Source organism: Muscardinus avellanarius, assembly GCF_963383645.1.
Source record: "Muscardinus avellanarius genome assembly, chromosome: 8".
Taxonomy (NCBI): domain Eukaryota; kingdom Metazoa; phylum Chordata; class Mammalia; order Rodentia; family Gliridae; genus Muscardinus; species Muscardinus avellanarius.
In genome coordinates, this window is record NC_137794.1 from 13,027,807 (window position 1) to 13,048,290 (window position 20,484).

The following is a 20,484-nucleotide window of genomic DNA, read 5'->3' on the forward strand; positions in this document are numbered from 1 at the left end:
ATACATATAGTATGTATATATATATATATATATAATATATATATATATATATATATATTTGTATATATACATACATAGTATATATGTATATATATGCATATATCCTTCTTTTTTGTGGGTCTGGGGGTGTAACCTTTGAGCTACACCCCCTGCCCTATTTTTTATTCTTTATTTTGAAACCGGGTCTCACTGAGTTGCAGAGGGCCTCACTAAGTAGCTGAGGCTATCCGCAAACCGCGATCCTCCGGTCTCAGCCTCCCGAATGCTGGGATTACAAGCGTGCGCCACCATGCCCGACTGCATATATCCTTCTTATAGGAGGAAGAAAAACAATGCAATGGTTTTATTTCTTTCGTCTTCATTCTGGCTAATTCCTAGTTTAGCAGTTTACACAACTAAATATTTGATCACAGTTATATAAACTTTTAGCTCTGGTCTCATTATGGAAAATTATCCTGACATGTCTGAATTGACTACTTATGTTTTTACACAGAAAATGGAAGACCAGTAGCTCCCTTATTCATCTTTTGATCCCAATACTTAGCAGATCACTGGGTCACAGTGGTCTTCCAGTGCTATTTATTGGAGGACTATGAAGATAAATGAGACACGAGCATTTTGTCCTCAAGGAATTTATTACAACTGCAGAGAATGATAACTTTTATTAACACATATTAATTGTACAGGTTAGTGAAGTTTAATGTGCTAGTTCCTTACATATATATGACATACCTGGATCGTACTTAGCCACCCTTTGTCCATCCTCTCTCCCACTACGTTGATTTTTTTTGAAGTTTCCATAAACAAAAGAGAACAAGTGGTACTTGTTTTGTTTCTGGGTTACTTTACTTAATATAATGTTCTTCATTTTCCTGCAGATGAAAGAATTGCATTCTTTATGGTTGAATAATACTTCCTTGTTAAATTCCATATACATCATGTGAGTCGAGCTACAGTAAACGTGGGTATTCAAGTAGCATTTTGTTATGATTATTTTATTTCCTCTGGATACATACCTAGGAGTGGTATAGATGGATTATATAGTAGTTCAGGTTTAGGTTTTGAGGAAGCTTCGTATTAATTTTCATACTGACTATACTAATTTATATTTTACTAATATTGTATGAGTTCTTTTTTATTCCCATTCTTAGCAGCATTATTTTTGTTTGCTTCTTTGGGGAATTTTACTCTTGTTTTTGATAATACACATTCTAATTCAGATAAGATTTAATCTCACTGTAGTTTGGATTTGTATTTCCTTGGTAGCTAATGATATTGAACATTTTTATGTATTATCATCTATTTGTATTTCCTCTTTTGAGAGGTGTCTGTTCAGTTCAATCATCCATCTGTAGAAAGGGAGAAAATATATGTCAACTATTATACAGAAGATTAATATACAAACTATATAAAAAAGTTAAAATTAATAATGTAAAAATAAGCAATTCAATTTAAAAGATTTTAAGGAGGAAAATTTTACTTCATCTAATGAGAGCCTTATAATGTTTATTTCAGGACTTCTCTGTAGTCTTCTGCTCATAAAAGAATTTTTAAATGAGCAGGAAAAGAATAACCATCCACTCCAGTGACCTTCCTCTTCTTACTCATCTTTCTGCTGAAAAAACTAATAAAAGACAAATTAGTGATTGACTGTAACTGTGATTTTTAAAAAAGCTGAAATAATTCACCCATTAATCATAAAACCAGAGTTTAGCCTGTGGTTTTATTTTTTTCATTCTGTTATGGATAGATATAGGATTTCCATGAGGGGATCATGTATTGATGTTCAGAGTTGATGTAAATAAGGCAGAGGGTCATAATAGCATCAGTAGATAGATCCATTGTAATGGATCGCAATGGATTTACTGGGCGGTAACCTAGGCTAGTGGGGGTGGCTGGAGAAAGCGGATGCTAGCGGTGTGGCCTTAGGGACTGTGATTTTGTCTTTGAATCCCCTTCCTTGCTTGCTGTTTCTTGCTCCCGCTTCCATGATATGAGAGCAGCACCCTTGCTGTCTCCCTGTCTCTGCTCCCCATCCCCATGCCCTGAGATACACCGACCCTGGCCTCATACGGACCGATGCCCCAAATTCCCCCAAACTGTAAGCAAATAAATCTTCCTTCCTCTTTTGTGTGATCAGGGTTTTTGGATTCCAGCAGTGAGAATATTGACTGAGGCACATTCCAAATGTGGTTCTATTCCAAGTTACTTATGAAAGGCATTATAGTTTAAATCCTTTAAATAGTGATAAATCCCAGAGTATAAGAACTTTGACTGGCTTTTGAGAGATACAAGCCCTTGACCATTGTTTTTTCCTGGTTGCTATCTCTCTTCCTTCTCTTGCACCTTGGAGGCTTTTCTTGGCTTTCCTTGGCCCCTTTTTTATTCCTTAAGCTCTCCACCAATATTATTCATTCATTTGCTTTTGGCAATTAGATATAGGTCAGTGGAATCTATACCCAAAGAATCCATAATTTCTGGTTATAAATCTCCACAGCAGTGCCAGACCTACCTCTCCACCAATAACTCTCACTTAGAGCCCCAAGGCTAGTATGTATGAGTTCATGCAACCATGAACCCAGTTTATATCTAGAACATTTTCATCACTCTGTAATGTTTTCTTATATCCTTTCCCAAATAATTCATTGTAATCATCACCCCAGAGAAATAATTATTTGATTTCTGTTACTATACATTAGTCCTACTCATCCCAGTCCTTCATGTAAATGGAATTATACAAGGAGACACTCCATCGTGTCTGACCTTGCTTTCAGCATGATGTTATTATGTTTCTGAGAGTCACCCAGGATTTTTCTTGCCTCTGTGGTTTTATTCTTTTACTGCTAAGTAAATCTATCATATTAATGTAGCACAATTTGGAAACCCATTCTCTTGTCCACAGATATATGAGTTCTTTCCAGAATTTGGCTATTGTAAATAGAGTTACTATCAATTTGCAAAGATACCTTTTTTGTGGACATGAGTTTCCATTTCTCTTGCATTAATGACCAGTAGAAAAGTTGAAAGGCCATATTGTCAGTGTAGGCTTAATTTTATAATTCATTTCCAAACTATCTTTGCAGAGTTTTTCCAAACTAACCAACAATAAATGAGAATTCTAGTTTCTTTAAATCTTTGCCTGTACTTGGCATTGCCAAGTCTTTTACCCATTCTAATGGATATGTAGCAATATTGTATTATGCTTTTAATTTGTACTTAAAAATTACTATAGTTACAGGACTATTCTTGGTTTTCTAAATATTTTGTAATGGACACACATAAATATTCCTTTATGTGGTACCAATTCAAACAATTTGTTCATTTTCATGATTAGAATGTTTCTTTCTTATTACATTATAAAAAATGCTTGTATATTTTAAGTACAACTCATTTTTTTAGGTATATGTATTTGAAAATATTTTTTCCCAGTCTGTAACTGGCCTTCCATTTTTTCAAGTGTTTTTCAAAGTGCATTGGTTTTTAATTTTTATAGCCTAATTTTTAAATATTTTTTCTTTATGATTTGAGCTTTTTGTATCCTTTATACAAACACTATTTTAATATGGTAAATTTTTCTCCCTGTTTTCTTCTGAAGATAGTTTAAATTTGTATATTTGTGTCTATGATATGTAACTTTATTTTTGTGTTACACAAGTAGAAACCTACAATATCAGTTTTTTATCTTCATTTGTTCCTGTTTTATTTGTGGCCTTTACCATCTCATTGAGGTACTTTGGCATATCAGTCAAGTATCTACTAAATATGTACACATTTGTTTATTTTTGGACTCACGTCTATGTCTGTCATTATGTTCGTAGAATACTGTGTATATTAAGTAAATCAGGTACAACAAACCATTCTATTTTATACTTATGTATTCAGAATTATAAGTAAATTCTTAGTTCAGTGTGTGTGTGTGTGTGTGTGTGTGTGTGTGTGTGTGTACACGCCTGTGTATCTGCACACATGCATGTGCCCATATGATAGATCGATGTCATAATTTTAATAAGCATAACTTTATAACATTAATGACCACCATGCTATGTTTTTTTAAAAAAAAAAAAAAACTTGTGCTGAGGATCAGAGCCTCATGCATGCTAAGCAAGCATGCTACCAATGGCCTGCAATAATAATCCAACTAGTCTTTTAATTTGGTAATAAGTTCGACAAGCTGTACAGTCCCTCCATGTGGATTTTGCTAGGCCCTTTAACATTAGTTCAGATCTGTGAAGGGTTCTGCAGTAAGGAAATTTGCTTAATCTAGCTTTTCCCAAGAATCTTTGATAATAGCAATAACTTTTAGCATCCATTCAAATTATGCTCTCTGAGAAATAGTGCCCTGTTAGGAAAATTTCTTCCCTTCATTAGGTGCTTTCTTCGTGTTATTTAGTACTCAACTTTCTTTTACTAGATATTAGAGAAGTTTAAATAATGCAGGAAGTATACTCAGTGGTTGAACTGCTTGACAGATTGAACATGTTTTCAAGAGAATTTTCCTTGGCTTTGCATTTGAAGGGAACTTGAGTAGGAAATGTAAATATATATATATATATATTTATTTTGGTGGTACTGGGGGTGGAACCCAGAGGCTTTCTACCTCCGGGCTATACTCCCAGACCTATTTTATATTTTATTTGGGAACAGGGTCTCACTAAGTTGCTGAGAGCCTCACTAAGTAGCTGAGGCTGGCTTCGAACCTGTGCGATCCTCCTGTCTCCGCCTCCCAAGCACTGGGATTACAAGAGTGCTCCACCATGCCTGGCTAAGTTGTAGTTTCTAAAATTGTTGGCAATTTGTTCCTTGAATTTGGGCTCATGTAAATTTGCAAAGAAAAATTTACTAATATTATTCATGACTTATTATCAGATAATTCAAACAAGCAATTTTGTTGTGTGTTACAAAAACATATTCATTTTCTTATTTATTTATTTACTTTTTATGGTATTGGGGATTGAACTCAGGGGTGTTCTGAGATATACCCACAGCTCTATTTTCTTTTTTTATTTTGAAACAAGTTTTTGCTAAATTTCTGAGGCAGGTTTTGAACCTGTGACCCTCCTGTCTCAGCCTCTCAAGGACTAGGAATGCAGGTGTGTGCCACCACTCTTATTTATTTTTAAATGTACCTGGAAGTAGTAGTTACATACTTCTTGGCATTAATTTTTTTTTAAATTTTCTATTTCCTGCTATCCTCTTTCCCATTTATTAGTTTAAATTGTGCTTTGTTTCCTCTCTCTTTCACCAAAGACCCAATTATCTGAAGTATTTATTTAGATTTTATGTTTGTGTTCTAACTTTTAAATTTTTCTTCTGTTCTTGTTTTGTTTCTCCTACTATTAAATTATTATTAAAATATTTTCTGCCTGTTTTTAACTGTTATGTTTTGTGCTTTCTAACTCTTGAATGTCCTTGTTTATAGTAAAAGTCTTTATAGCTACCTATTTTCCTCTCAATAGATTCTGCACTTTATATCATAAACTTCATTTATTGTTATTAATATGATTTTTAACTTATACTTCATAGTAAAGTATATCTATTATCTTAACAGAAAAACAAGTCTGTCTACCTCTGTACCAATTCGCTGTTATTAGCTAGTTAAGTGGTAGGTTTTTTCATTCTACTAATAAATAGTGGTCATCATTTGATATTGAGTCTCTTTTATAAAAATTAATATTTCTATTCAATATAATGACCACAAATGTTTCATTTATGTTTATAATTCAAATAGAATCAGTGCTCACTGCCAACTCCTACATGTCATAGTTTTATCATTCATGAGTTCCTTTTTAAATTCACGTTGAATATGAATGATTGATATATTTTACTGACGTTTGCTTATTGGTCTTCACACCTGAATAATAATTGAGTTTGTGTGGCTGATGATGTTGATGGCCTCATCATTAGTTATTACCCCTTCCTAACTTGCTACAAAAATTTTAGCTTTGTATGAAATGGCAATGAACTCAGCTAAGTATTAATTTTCCAACCTTCATAAACAACAAGATATTAATAGGTTGATAAAACAGTGCAGGTGCTGATTGACTGGTCCACTCAACCTTTGGCGAAGTCCCTGCTGTTTCATTATGAAGCTAGAAGACAGAAGTTAAGATAGAAGAGGTGACAATATTGGTAATGAAAACACTGCCCCTGGCCTACAGCTACTAGACCAAATGTTAAGCAGACATTACTGGGTGTGTGTGTGGGGGGGGGGGGGATGAACATTTATTTGTTGAAAACACAGTGATTTGAGTTTTTAACTGCCTAAAGCTATAACTAATCTTGCTCCAGCTTGACCAAAATTATAGCTGGTTCCATTTGTATTATAGTAGGTCCTTTTATGAGTAAAAAAAAAATGCCTAAGGATGTTAGGAATGTTTATATGTTTATTAATTTCAGAACAAATACTTTCTGTACTTTTCAAGGTGAGATCAGTTTTATTCTTCCTAGCATTGATCTGTCCCTGCAGAAATCAATTGCAGTTCCTCACTGGGCTCTGTTTTAAAGATATTAGAAACAGGTTATATAGGCTTGGGGTTTATTTTTATTAACAAATGGGCACAACAGACATCCACAGTATGATTGATGAACTATTTATTCCTGATTCTTCCTAGTAGACAGACTTGTTTGCAGTAATATGTCACATGTATTACCCTAGTGCATTATAGTTCACAAAAATTAGACTACAAAAGAGAATAGCGTATCTTATTTTCTTAACCACAATAATTCCTTAATATTTATAAATATTAATTACTGTTATTAGCGTTAGTGAGATAAGTATTTTCTATCAAGCTTTTGCTCCTAATAATACATTGCTTCTTATGAGTCACATAAGACATTTTGGTCCTTGAAGGACCACATATTTGACACAGTGGTTTCATGAGGTTATTGACATCTTTCAGTGATGTCAAGATGTTTTTGTGTTAAAGTGCACTGTATGATTTTCACACAACTACAAAATTGCCTGGTTTTTATTTCCATGTTTTAGAATGTATCCATTAAGTGACACATGACTGTGCTTCCATTTTATTTAACAGTCTTTTAATAGTCATATCATGTAAGATCTGTCAACACGCACTTTAAAAATTATTTTTATACAAATTCTGGAGAATAAATCTTAAATATGGATATCTCATTACTAATTTTTCTTAATTTACTTTGTTTCCAACAATGGGTAGAAAATTGCAATAGAATCAAAACTCAATTTTAAAGTTTTTCAAATATATATGTATAATTTTTTAGATACTTGGTTAAACAAAATTTTTATATTTGTCTTTATATGCCCATATTAATTTTGTCTTTGTGTGTACTAAGATTTTTTTCTTAGTTCATTCTAAAAGAAATATTCAAGAACAAACTTTTTATTTAACTAACTTTATGTCAGAATTGATTAAAATTGTATCCACATTTTTCATCTTTACATTACAGGTAGCTATTAATCAAGCCATGCACATCATTTGCTAAAGACCCTGATTTATATTTACTTACTCTTAAGTAATTATCTTCATCATTGCCATTGACAATCAAGAGTGATCTTAGACATTCAGTCATAGCATTGAGCACTTGACACCATTTATAGGACTTGGTTGGCAGCCTGACTCCATGAACTGATCGAAAATTGCCTCAATACTTATCAAGAAAATATTTTCTCTCTATCTATAGGAGATGGATCCCATGGAATTTGTTAATTGAAATGTTATCTAGAAGACTTCCTGGAAGATAGCTACTAAGGGAACCGGCACATATCAGTCCTGCTAAGACTTGATCTCTATTGCTGTGAAAACAGTATCTTGACAAGAGAAAGAAACTAGCATTAATTTGACCCGAGCACCAAGAATTGAAAGGTGATGGAAACAAGGCTAGAAAGCAGAAGAGAGAAGACAAAAGTACCCTCACTGCCTCCAATGGCTGTGGCCATGGGCACCACAGTGGTGCCATCTTGTGTCATCACACCAGGACTGCCAGAGACCTCCCAGCAAAAGAGCAAATGGCTTGAAACAAATAAAGCAGCTATAGCTCATCAGAATTATAAGCATCTCCTGCCCACACCCCCTGTTCAGATCTGACTTGTAGCAGTGGCAGCTGAACTCACCACATTCTTCAAAGATCCAGAGTGGCCGGGCATGGTAGCACATGCTTGTAATTCCCGTGCTTGGAAGGTGGAGACAGGAGGATCACACAGGTTCGAAGCCAGCTTCTGCTGGCTTAAGAGACCCTGTTTCCAAATAAAATATAAAAAAATAGGTCTGGGAGTATAGCCCAGAGGTAGAAGACCCCTGGGTTCCATCCCCAGTACCACCAAAAAACAAAACAAAACAAAACAAAAAGCAAAGATCCAGAGTGGCACTCAACAACAGTGGATTTAAGAAATTCTAGTGCACTGAGATCTATAATTCAACTACTGGGAGGACTGCTTCTACATAAGGAAAAAAATAAAACAGTGAAACAGTCAACAGCAACAACAAAAAAGAAAGCTGAAAAGTGGTAAAACCAGAGCCAAAATCAAATTTCAATAATACACCAAATGTCAAAGGTATATTAAGACAAAGAATGCCAATATGGATTTAAAACATAATCCAACTATATGCTGCTTACAAGAAACTCACCTTACTGCCAAAGATATACACATGCTATAGGAGACAGAATGGAAAAAGATGCCGTGCAAATGGAGACCGAAAATAAACAGGGGTAGTAACACTGATATCTAATAATATAGACTATAAATGAAAACACATTAAAAGAAACAAAGCAGAACACTTTTTATTAATAAAAGAAATAATCCAGCAAGAAGATATGTTGATAGCAAACATTTATGCTTCAAATGATGGTGCACCCACATTTGTAAAACAAACCATTTGGAATATCAGGCCTCAAAAAGACCCAAACACAATACTATTGGGAGATTCAAACACACCACTCAAACCACTATATCAATCCTCAAGAAAAAATGTTGAGTAAAAACTCTTCAGACCTAAAGAACACTAGAAACAAAATGGACCTAATAGACATATGCAGAATATTTCAAACAGCAAAAGCTTAATGCACATTCTTCTTAGCTGCCCATGGAAACTTCTTCAAAATAGACCACATCCTGGGTCATGAATCAGGTACAAACAAATTCAAAAGAAAAGTGTATAAAAATAGGTCTGGGAGTGTAGCCTGGAGGTAGAAGGGCTTCCAGGAATCCCAGTACCACCAAAATAAATAAATAAATAAATAAATAAATAAATAAATAAATAAATAAATATAAAAAAGAAATCAGCAACAGGAAGACCTAAAAAAATTCCATAAATACATAAAGATTGAATCATACACTCTTGAACAAAGAATGGATTAGAACAGAAATAATGGAAAAAAAATTTAAAAAATCTGGAGTTAAAGGAAAATTGAGGCATAATATACCAAAATCTATGGGACACATTGAAGGCAGTCTTAAGAGAAAATTTATAACATTGAATGCTCACATAAGAAAAATAGAAAGTTACTAAATGACACACCTCAAAGACCTTGAAAAAAAGGAACAATCTAATTCCAAATAAAGGAAAAGGCAGAAAATAATTAAAATCAGAGCAGAAATAAATGGAATAGAGTATAAAAGAGAAAAACAAAGGATCAGTAAACCAAAAAACTGGTTCTTTGGAAAGATTAACAAGATTGTAAAGCCCTAGCCAACCTTATCAAAAGAAAGAAGATCAATCCAAATCATTAAAATCAGAAATGAAAGAGGAGACATCACCACAGACAGTGAGAAAATTCAGAGTAACATCAGAAACTATTTTGAAAATTTATATTTCAATAAGCTGAAAAACATAGAAGAAATTGATAGATTTCTAAACACATACAACTACCACAGTTGAGCCAGGAGGATATAGAAAACATATATTGTCCAATAGCAAGCAAAGAAATAGAAATAGCAATAAAAATTCTGCCATCAAAGGAAAGCCAAGGTCCAGATGGGTTTTCAGTTGAATTCTACAAAATTTTTAGAGAAGAATTAAACACAATACTTTACAAGATAGTCTATGAAATTGAAAGTGATGGAATTCTTCCAAACTCCTTTTATGAAGCAGGTATTACATTAATACCAAAACCAAATAAAGTTACTTCAAGAAAAGAAAATTACAGACCAATATTCATTGATTAACAATGATGCAAAATTCTAAACAAAATACTAGCCATGTGCATTCAAAATCACATCAAGAAAATTATAAACCACGACAAAGTGATCTACAGAATCAATGTAATTCCCATCAAAATACCAAAGACATTCTTCATAGACCTATAAAAAATCAGTAATAAACTTTATATGGAGAAAGAAAAGACTCAGAATAGCCATAGTAATTCTCAGTAACAAGAACCACATGGGAGGCATCAAAATTCTAACTTCAAATTATAGTATAGAACAATATTCATTAAAACAGTATGGTATTGACACAAAAACAAGCACACACACTTATAGTCAACTGGCCTTTGACAAAGGAGACAAATACATAAGCTGGAGAAAAGAGAGCCTTTACAATAAATGGTGCTGGAAAAACTAGCTATCCACTTGTAGAAAAATGTAACTAAATCCTTACCTCTCACCCTGCAGAGAAATCAACTCAAGATGGATCAAAGACCTGGACATTAAACCTGAGTCTATAAAGCTGTTAGAGGAGGGCATACCCCAACATATAGGGAGAGGTAGAAACTTCCTCAACAAGACCCTCAAAGCTCAGGAAATTAAAACAAGAATTAAAAGTGGGATGGCATCAAACTAAAAAGTTTCTGCTTTTCAAAGGAAATCATCAAGAGTTCAAGGAGAAAGCCTACAGAATGAGAGATCTTTAACATCCTTCCCTCTCACAGAGGTCTAATAGCTAGAATATACAATGAACTTAAAAAAATTTACACTAGAAAAACAAATAACCCGATCAAGAAATGGGCAAACGAATTGAGTAGACATTTCATAAAAGAGGAGATAAAAAATGGCCAATGGATACATGAAAAAATGTTCAACATCACTAGCAAATCAAAACTACACTGAGATTCCATCTAACCCCAATCAAAATGGCAATAATAAAGAAGTCAAATAACAATAAATGTTAGCAAGGCTGTGAGGAAAAAGGCAGTCTTCTACACTGTTGGTGGAAATGTAAACTAGTCCAGACACTATGGAGATCAGTGTGTAGAGTCCTTAGAAAACTAAAAATAGATCCACCATATGATCCTGCCATCCCACTCCTGGGTATCTTTCCAAAGGGGTTGAAACCAGAGCTCTACAATAATATATGCATACCCATGTTCTTAGCCACACAATTCACAATAGACAAATTATGAATCAAACCCAGGTGTCCATCAACAGAAGAATGAATTACAAAATTAAATTCTACTCAGCAATAAAGAAAAATAAAATGGTAGGACACGGAGAACATTATGTTAAGTGAGATTACCTAATCTCAGAGAATGAAGAGTCATATGTTTTCTTTAATATGTGCAGGAAGGGAGTAATTGGGATACAAGAGAGACTCCAGATGATGAGGAAAAACCTCAGGGGAGCCAGGAAGGAGATGTAGCGGTAGGGGAGGTGGAAGACTTAGGTCCGTTAATAGAAATACTACCATAGACTATGTGTATATTTGTGAATATATACCAACATCCATCTGGGTACTTTATATTGGGAGGGAGGAAAATAGGCAGGAGGGCACCAAGAGTGTGTGGATGCATGTCATTGTCAACATGATTTACATTATGATTGAGACTATAATGTACAAATAAAAGCACACAGGAAAAAAGAAATGTTATTTAGTACAGTCAAGGTTATCATTTCTAAACTGATTTTCTCTCTATTATACTCACTCCTTTTCAATATCAACTTTTCAATAACTTAGGAGAGAGACCAGTAGAGTGGTAGAAGAGAACCAGGAAAGAGAAGATAGGAAACACAGAAAAAGGTTATGTGCATTTATGAATGTATCACTACCAATCTTACTATCATGTATAATTACAATGTACCAATAAAAATTAAAAACAAAAGAATACTAAATAAGTGATGTGTGCATGTATGCCTCTACCATCTTATATTACTTTAAGATGTATGACTACAATGGACCAATAAAAAAATTAAAGATAAAGAGAATGCTGAGAACCCAGGGATATACCTCTGTGGTAGAGATTACTCTGAATCCTGAGTTCAATCGCCAGTACCACAAAAACATAATATGAAGTAAATAAAAACTAGAAAATGCTTATAATCAAAATGAAGAATAACCGAACACACCACCTTGAGAGAACTCTAAAATCAGTTTGTCACATTTCCTTCAAGCATTTTTCTTTCAACTTTTATGTATTGCAAATATGTGGGCTATTTCTTTTATATACATATGCATGCGTGTATTTACTTATTTTGTAGTACCAGAGATTAAATCTAGGAGTGCTGTAATACTGAGCTATGCTCCTAGCCTTTTTCATTTTTATTTCTAGAAAAGGTCTCACTAAATTGCCATGGCTGGCCTTAGACTTGTGATCTTCCTGCCTCAGCCTCCCAAATTGCCACTATACTCTTTTGCTCTGGGTTTTTTTTTTAAGAAATTACTTATCCAAATAATTTTAAGCTAATTTTTTCTCACTAAAACATATTAAATAACTTTGTTTTATTACATATTCTACTACAACATAATTTTAATAGCTAAATAATAGTGACTGTCTAGATGTGCCATTGTTAATTTTCTAATTTGTGTCCTATTGAAATTCAGAACAAATCCAGTATTTAACTTTACTAACATTTTTGTGATAAACATCATTGTAGCCAATCTTTGTCTACCTTCTTGAATATTTCTTTGGGATAAGTTCCCAGAACAGCAATTTGTGGCCCAAAATAAAAGAATGTCCAAAAAAATCAATTTACATTTTCACCAATAATATCTACAGACCCTCATTGTCTTGAAACCATATAACCACCCACTATATTATTCTGTGTATACAATGAAAAAGAAAAGGAAAACTATGTAATCAGGAATGAGATGAGGCTGAGAGCTGAATCAGCAAGAAAAAAAGTCATTTCAATTATTGAATAAATTATAACACTGGGGTCACTCTTGAATGAGAAAAGCGTTTGGAGTAGAAATGATTAAAGTATGTTATATGCATGTACTAATAAGACACAATGAAAACCACAATTCCACATAATTAATATATACTAATAAAAATTTCAAAACACTCATTTGACCTTCAATATCATTTTACTACACAGACTCCTAAAATATTCCTTAGGATTTTCCAGAAAACTTCTCATCATTGGCTCTTGAAGGAACTTTCTTCTCACACAATTTTGAAGTGTCAGGGTTGATTTGTTCTTCCAAGGGGCTGACTGCAAACATATTTTAAGACCATGCAAATAATATAAAAATATAGATATTCCTACAGATAATACTTACAATGTGTCTCTTACTTAGTTTCTTAGTAATAAATTTCCAATTGCTTGACCTCAACAGAATAGAGAACGCCCTTATATTATTATTGCTAGATTAAAAAAAACTAATTTATGGAATATAAAATTTAAAAACCTATAAAACAAACATGTTCACCATGTTACTCAATTTACTGGGCAAGTCAAAAGCTTTATGCAGTATCTCGAGTTCACTCTCTGTTCCACTCTTCTTCTGTATCCAGCTGACTGCTTTACAACGCCACGATCACCGAGGTCATTTATATTTGTGTGTGTGTGTGTGTGTGTGTGTGTGTGTGTGTGTGTGTGTGTGTGTGGAGAGAGAGAGAGAGAGAGAGAGAGAGAGAGAGAAGAGAGACTATAATGTACTATAATGAGAGAGAGAGAAAGGGAGAGAGAGAGAAAGGGAGAGAGAGAAAGGGAGGGAAAGAGGGAGGGAAGGAGAGAGGGAGGGAGGGAGGGAGAGAGAGAGAGAGAAGAGCGAACGCATAACACTCCTCAACTCTTGCTTGTGTAGAAAGAACTCTTTAGTTTTGATCTTTAATACTTAGGTATGGGTTCACTTTTCACCCGCCATGGGAATTGCTCTTCAAAGGCCCTTCAGCTCACACCAGCCTCTGCATTCTGTTTAGGAATTCCCTGAACCAAAACTGTTAAGCCTTATTTGGATAGAGTGCATCTCTTCTTTCTCCTAAACCCCTTTACCAATTTTGATGATCACATTCAAGTTTTAACTAATATTCTTTTAAATCCCTAAATTATTTATACATTATTCCTTCAGTTCTTCAGCCTGGTTTCCAGTATTCCTCAAAACTTAGAAACTCATACTCATGAGATATGTTAGTTTAATGTTTCCTGGAAGAAATGGAAAATTTTAAAATATATATTTGGTTTCATTCCATTTTACTATAACTTGGAAATGTATCCTTTAGATAGACTTCAAATTATAAAAGTTAAAAAAAATTTTTTTTCAGTACTGGGGATGGAACCCAAGGACATTCTACCTCTGAGCTACACCCCTGGCCCTTTTTTTTTTTTTTTTTTTTTTTTTCCCCCCGGGTCTGGAGATGGAACCCAGGGGCATTCGACCTCTGGGCTACACCCCTGCCCTATTTTTTATTCTTTATTTGGAAACCGGGTCTCAATGAGTTGCAGAGGGCCTTACTAAGTAGCTGAGGCTGTCCGCAAACCAATTCTCCAGTCTCAACCTCCCGAATGCTGGGATTGCAAGTGTGCACCACCCCTATTTTTAATTCTTTATTTGGAAACAGGGTCTCACTGAGTTGCAAAGGGCCTCACTAAGTAGCTGAGGCTGATCACAAACCCAGATCCTCCTGTCTCAGCCTCCAAATGCTGGGATTACAAGCATGCGCCACTCTGCCAGGCTTAAATAATTATTTTTTATTTTTGAGTATGTAAATGTAAAAATTTGATATTACATTGCCATTTAATAATCAGTTTGATAAAATGACTATTATGTATTGTGTGGACCAAGTTGATCTGATTTTATGTTTTATCTAAATAAAGTATCAATGAACTGGTTGTGGTGACTTACACTTGTGGTCCCAGTGCTTGGGAGGCTAAGAAAAGAAGATCACGGTTGTGGACAACCTCAGCTACTTAGCGGGCCTCCTGGTGAGACTGTGTTTCAAAGTGAAGAATGAAAAATAGGGCTAGGGGTGTACCTAAGAGATGGGACGCCTCTGAGTTTCATCCCCAGTACTGCATTAAAAAAAAAGGTGGGTGGGTGCTGGGATGTTGCTTAGTGGCAAAGCACTCGCCTTGCAAGAGCAATGCCCTGGGTTAGATTCCAGTGACAAAAAGGAGAGAGAGAGAGAGAGAGAGAGAGAGAGAGAGAGAGAGAGAGAGAGAGAAAGAAAGAGAGAGAGAGAGCCAGAGAGCCTATACCCATACTTGGGAGGCTAAGACAGCTCCAGGGACTTAGCAAAGCCCTCAGCAAATTAATGAGATTATGTTCCAAAATAAAAAATAAAATTGGGCTCGGGGTAGAGCTCAGAGGTAGAATGCTCCTGGGTTCAAGCCCCAGTAATAAAAGCAACAAAAATAGGTGGCGTTTTTATGGGACATGTTATTCAAAATACACATTAAACAAGACCTGGCATTTTAATGTCCATGTTGACATTTGTTACCTTTAATTCTTATATTCTATATTCTAAAAACTGACTTGTCAGTGTTGATGGAGTTCTCTTTTTCAGTGCTCATGAACTTATGTCTCTAGTTCCTGTAAATAGTCTTCAATGTATTGCTTTTAGAATCTTTGTGATAAATCCAGTTAGGTTAATTAGTATATTGAGTTTTGAGCATCTTTCAGAAACTCCCAAACCTTTAAGTGGTTTCATTTTTATATCAATCTAATTCTGTTTTGGAATTGTTGGTTATCTATTATTTAAAATATTTGTTATAGTTTTTTTTTTATAATGAAGTCAAGTTTTGGTCAGTTGTACATATGTAATTCCACATATGTAATTCCAGCTACTCAGGAGACTGAAAAGGGTGATAACAAGCTGAAGCCCAGCATGGAAAATTTAGTGAAATCCTATCTTAAATAAATAAATAAATAAACAAACAAACAAGACTGAGGATGTAGGTCAGTGGCAGAGCACTTGCCTAGCCTATATCAGAAAGAAACAAAAAGGTCAAATTTTTAAATGAATGTCATATTTTATGAATGTTTAATCTTCAGAATAATGGTTCCAAATGATATTCATGTTCTAATTCACATGTAAGGTTATTTGGCGAAGAGAAATTGAGGTAATAGGTAGAATTAAGATTTCTAATTAGCCGGCATTAAGACAGCAAGATCATCCTGGATTATCTAGTAGGGCTCAATGTAACCACAAGGGTCTTTAAAGTAGAAGTAGGAAGCAGACGAGGAAGAATCACAAGCAGACAGTATGAGACAGACTCAGTCTGCTGGGGGTGGAGGAAGAGGACCAGTGTCAAAGGAAAATAGATCCTTTTCCTAGAGCCTCTGGTAGAACACAGCCTTGCAGACACCTTGAGCTTAGCCCAGTGAGATCCATTTCAGATTTCTGATCTACAGGATTGTAACAAAAGTGTGTTGTCTTAAGTCACTAAATACATGGTAACTTACTAAAACAGCAAAAGAAAACTTTGTACAGTTGGCAATTTGGCTGCCTCAATAAATGTTTAGGTCTGAATTCCACATTATAATTTCAATGAAGTTAAATATACTCTATATTTCCCCAATTTGTTTTTACTCTATCCTCTTCTGTTTATCCAGTTTCAGTTCAAGTTGGTGAGCAATTATTTCACATTGCAAAAGTCTGCACACTTCTCTGCTTCTGCATAGCTCCGTACCCAGTGGTTAGAAACATGTTTCCCATTGCAATTTTAACATGTTTTCCACAATGCTGGAACGACATCTAAACTTTCTCAGTATAATTATATCTCTTGATTATGGATTTCTCATTTCTCTGTCAACAAACCCCATCATCTTAGGCAAGTCTATTTGTCTTTTGCAGAGGGCTCCCACAGTGCTGTGTCTAAACTTGTATTTCAGCCCTTGGTAGCACTCTGGGTTCCCTGAGCGCATCCGTCTGCCTTCGCTGGGCTATCAGCTTACTGGGAGATTAGTATAGCGCCTGACATACAGAAGATGATCAAGGGATATATAGTGTCTAGGTGAATAAAATCCACAAGAATCAAGACTGAAAGTTGGCATCACGGTTAGGTGATTTATGCCTGTTCTCCCTTTTAATTTCCTGGGTGCCCCGCCGGCATTGCACTGCACAGAGGGTGCTCAATTGACACCTTGCTTGCTTATAGATGGGTGAGTTGCTCCAATACTTGTCTCCCTCTCCTCCAGAAAACATTCATCTCAAATCTCAATATTCACAGACGCTGTTTCATGTTACTTTCGTGATTAAGTTTCAATGACTTTTGATGTCTGTATTTTGGTGGTGGACGTCCTGATAAGTGCTTTTTTTCTGTCTGCCGATCTCTTTCATTTTATTTAGCCTAAGGATCGTGGCTAAATAAAGGCAAGGAATTACCTTTTCCTTCAAATTATTTATATAATATTATCCAGGAGGTACGTCAAGATGATGAAAAATGTTGGAACCATGTTACATCAGAATTATACTCTATTTAGCTTAAATTTCAGAGAGAAGAAAAACATTTATACATTAATAGAGAAATTGAAAGACTATCATATAAAAGGTGGAATGTGTTTATTTTCTCTTACTGTTGTATCAGACATTGAGTTTAGATTGATCAGGAATTTGTCTATTTTCTCTTAATATTGTATCATACATAGAGTTTAGATTGATCAACATACGGGAAGTGTAGAGTGGGTCTAGCTTAACTGCACAGTTAAGTCTGTCCATAGTATTAAGTAACTAGACAGACAGGCACGAGTTTCCTGTAAATCTTCTAACAAAGGCTGAGCCACTACCTAAGGAGAGAAAGGGGTGCTTCTGTGGATAAGGACAGGGTACCTCTTACCTCCCTTCTACGAATAAATCATAACTTTCTTCTCTCTGTACTCTCAGTACTGAGCTGCTTCGAAGAATGAGAATTCTAAGGTCAAACAGCTTGCTTTTGAATGCGGCTCTCCATACTGTCTAGTTACGCCATTAAGAAAGCTTTATAACTTTTGTGTGACTCATTTTCCTCATGGAAACCTGGGGAGTCTGCTCACAGTGCTATTGTGAGAAGTAAATGAGATCAGGCTTGTAAAATCCTTTGAGAAGAATATTTAGCATTTAGAGGCCTTAAATGTTAGCTAACATTATTCTCCACAAATCTTCATTAATGAGTCAGAAATGAAGTCCATTTCCCAATAATAAGATTTTAAATTATTTTTATTTTGCTACTAAAAGTGTAAAATTTATTTTTTGAAAACAAGTAATGAAGCCATAGTTTCCCCTAATCTCAACAGCAATATAAAGAACAATATAAAATTATTGTTCCCAGTTATATGTAGATATCATACCATAATTTTATACCTATAAATATACTTATGACAAATAAGACAAACATAAATGAGTTTATCTTTATGTAAACACATTACATGTCAGATCTTATTGTTTTTTTGTTTGGGTAATTCTATACATCTCTACTTTTATGTGCATATAAAACAACTGTACCTTATTTATTTATTTATTTTAATTTTTTGTGGTACTGGGGGTGGAACCCAGGGGCATTCTACCTCTGAGCTACACCCCCAACCCTATTTTCTTTTATTCTTTATTTTTGAAACAGGGTCTCACTGAGTTGCAAAGGGCGTTGCTAAGTAGCTGAAGCTGTCCACAAACCATGATCCTCCTATCTCGGCCTCCCAAATGCTGGGATTTCAAGTGTGCATCACCACAATTACTGTATCTTATCTTTGAACGGGTATAGATTGATATTTAGGATACACTGCAGAATATCTGAATCTCATTTGATAGCTATTTAAAATGTTTCACAGCAGGCGTGGTGGAGCACACTGTAATTTCAGCATTTGGGAGGATGAGACGAGAATCGTGGTTCCAGGCCAGCCTCAGCTACTTAGTGAGACCTGTTTCAAAAAATAAAAAAGACTAAAAAATAGGGCTGGGGGTGTAGCTCAGAGGTACAATGCCCCTGGGTTCCATCTCCAGTACCACACACAAAAATAATAAATAAAATAAATAAAATGTTTCACCATCAATATCTGTACAACAATGAGTAGCTCTGAACATCATGGACCTATATTCATTAGTATCTCTGTCAGAACTTCTAAGATCTATAACTGATAAATCACATCTTAAATTTTTAGACATCTATCAAAATTGTCCTTGGGAAATTTTTAGCCAAATTATACCCTTTACCAATTGTGTGGGTAACTATTTTTCACCACCTTTAATATTAGCCATTATAAATATTTGCAACTTTCATCAATTTAAGATCTTGTTCCTTGCTTTTAGTACAATTGCATGTATTTTTATAATATTTAGATTTTCTTTCTACTCTTTTGACTTACTCATTTGCATGTTCCACTATGAACATCCTAAATGAGAGTACTATATTTGAAACAAGTTTGAAATCACTCTCATTCGAAGTCCCATAGTTCATGTTAGGGTCCCTTTTGTTGACGTAAGGTTTAGGCAAATCTATGACACAAATCCACCCTCAGGGTATTATACAGAGTAATTTCAATGCAGTAACGATTCTCTGTGCTCTAACAGTTCGAATCTCACATCACCCCACTCCTGGTACCCACTCACCTTTTAACTGCCCTTGTATTTTTCTCTTTTAAGAAATCACATGTAGCTGGAATCATACATGATGTAGTCTTTCTAGATTCGCTCTTTGTCACTTAGCACATGCCCTGACACTTCTGTGTCTATTTGCAGCTTGGTGGTTCATTTATTTATTTTTATTTTTATTTATGTACTTATTTATTTATTGGTGGTACTGGGGTTCCTGGAAGCCCTTCTACCTCCAGGCTACACTCCCAGATCTATTTTATAATTTTTTATTTGGAAACAGGGTCTCTGAAGCCAGCGCGGCTGGCTTTGAACCTGCAGGATCCTCCTGTCTCCGCCTCCCAAGCGCGGGGATTACAAGCGTGCGCCACCACGCCCAGTGGCAGTTCATTTATTTTTAACACTGAGTATCATTCCATTGCCATTTTAACTGTCCATTTACCTGCTGAAGTATGAGCCATGATAAAGAAGCTGCCACAGGCATTCACGTGTGAGTTTATGTTTGGTCACAAAACTGAATTCCTTCAGGTAAATACTGAGAAGCATGGTTGCTGGATCATATGGTGAGAATATATTTAGTTTTATTTTTAAAAAAAACTGCCAAAGTTTCTTCCAAAGAGGATGCACACTTGCCTTTCTACTGACAGTAGATGGTAGCTGCCCTCGCAGCCTCCTCTAGCAGTTGGTCTTTCAGGGCTCTGGATTTATTTTATTTTTGCCATTCTAATGGGTATGTAAATACATCCCACTGTTTTAATGTGCAAATCAAGATGGCCTGTGGTGTAGACCACCTTTTCTTGTTTTTAAGTTGCTATCTGAATATTTTCTTTGGTGAGATGTTTGTTC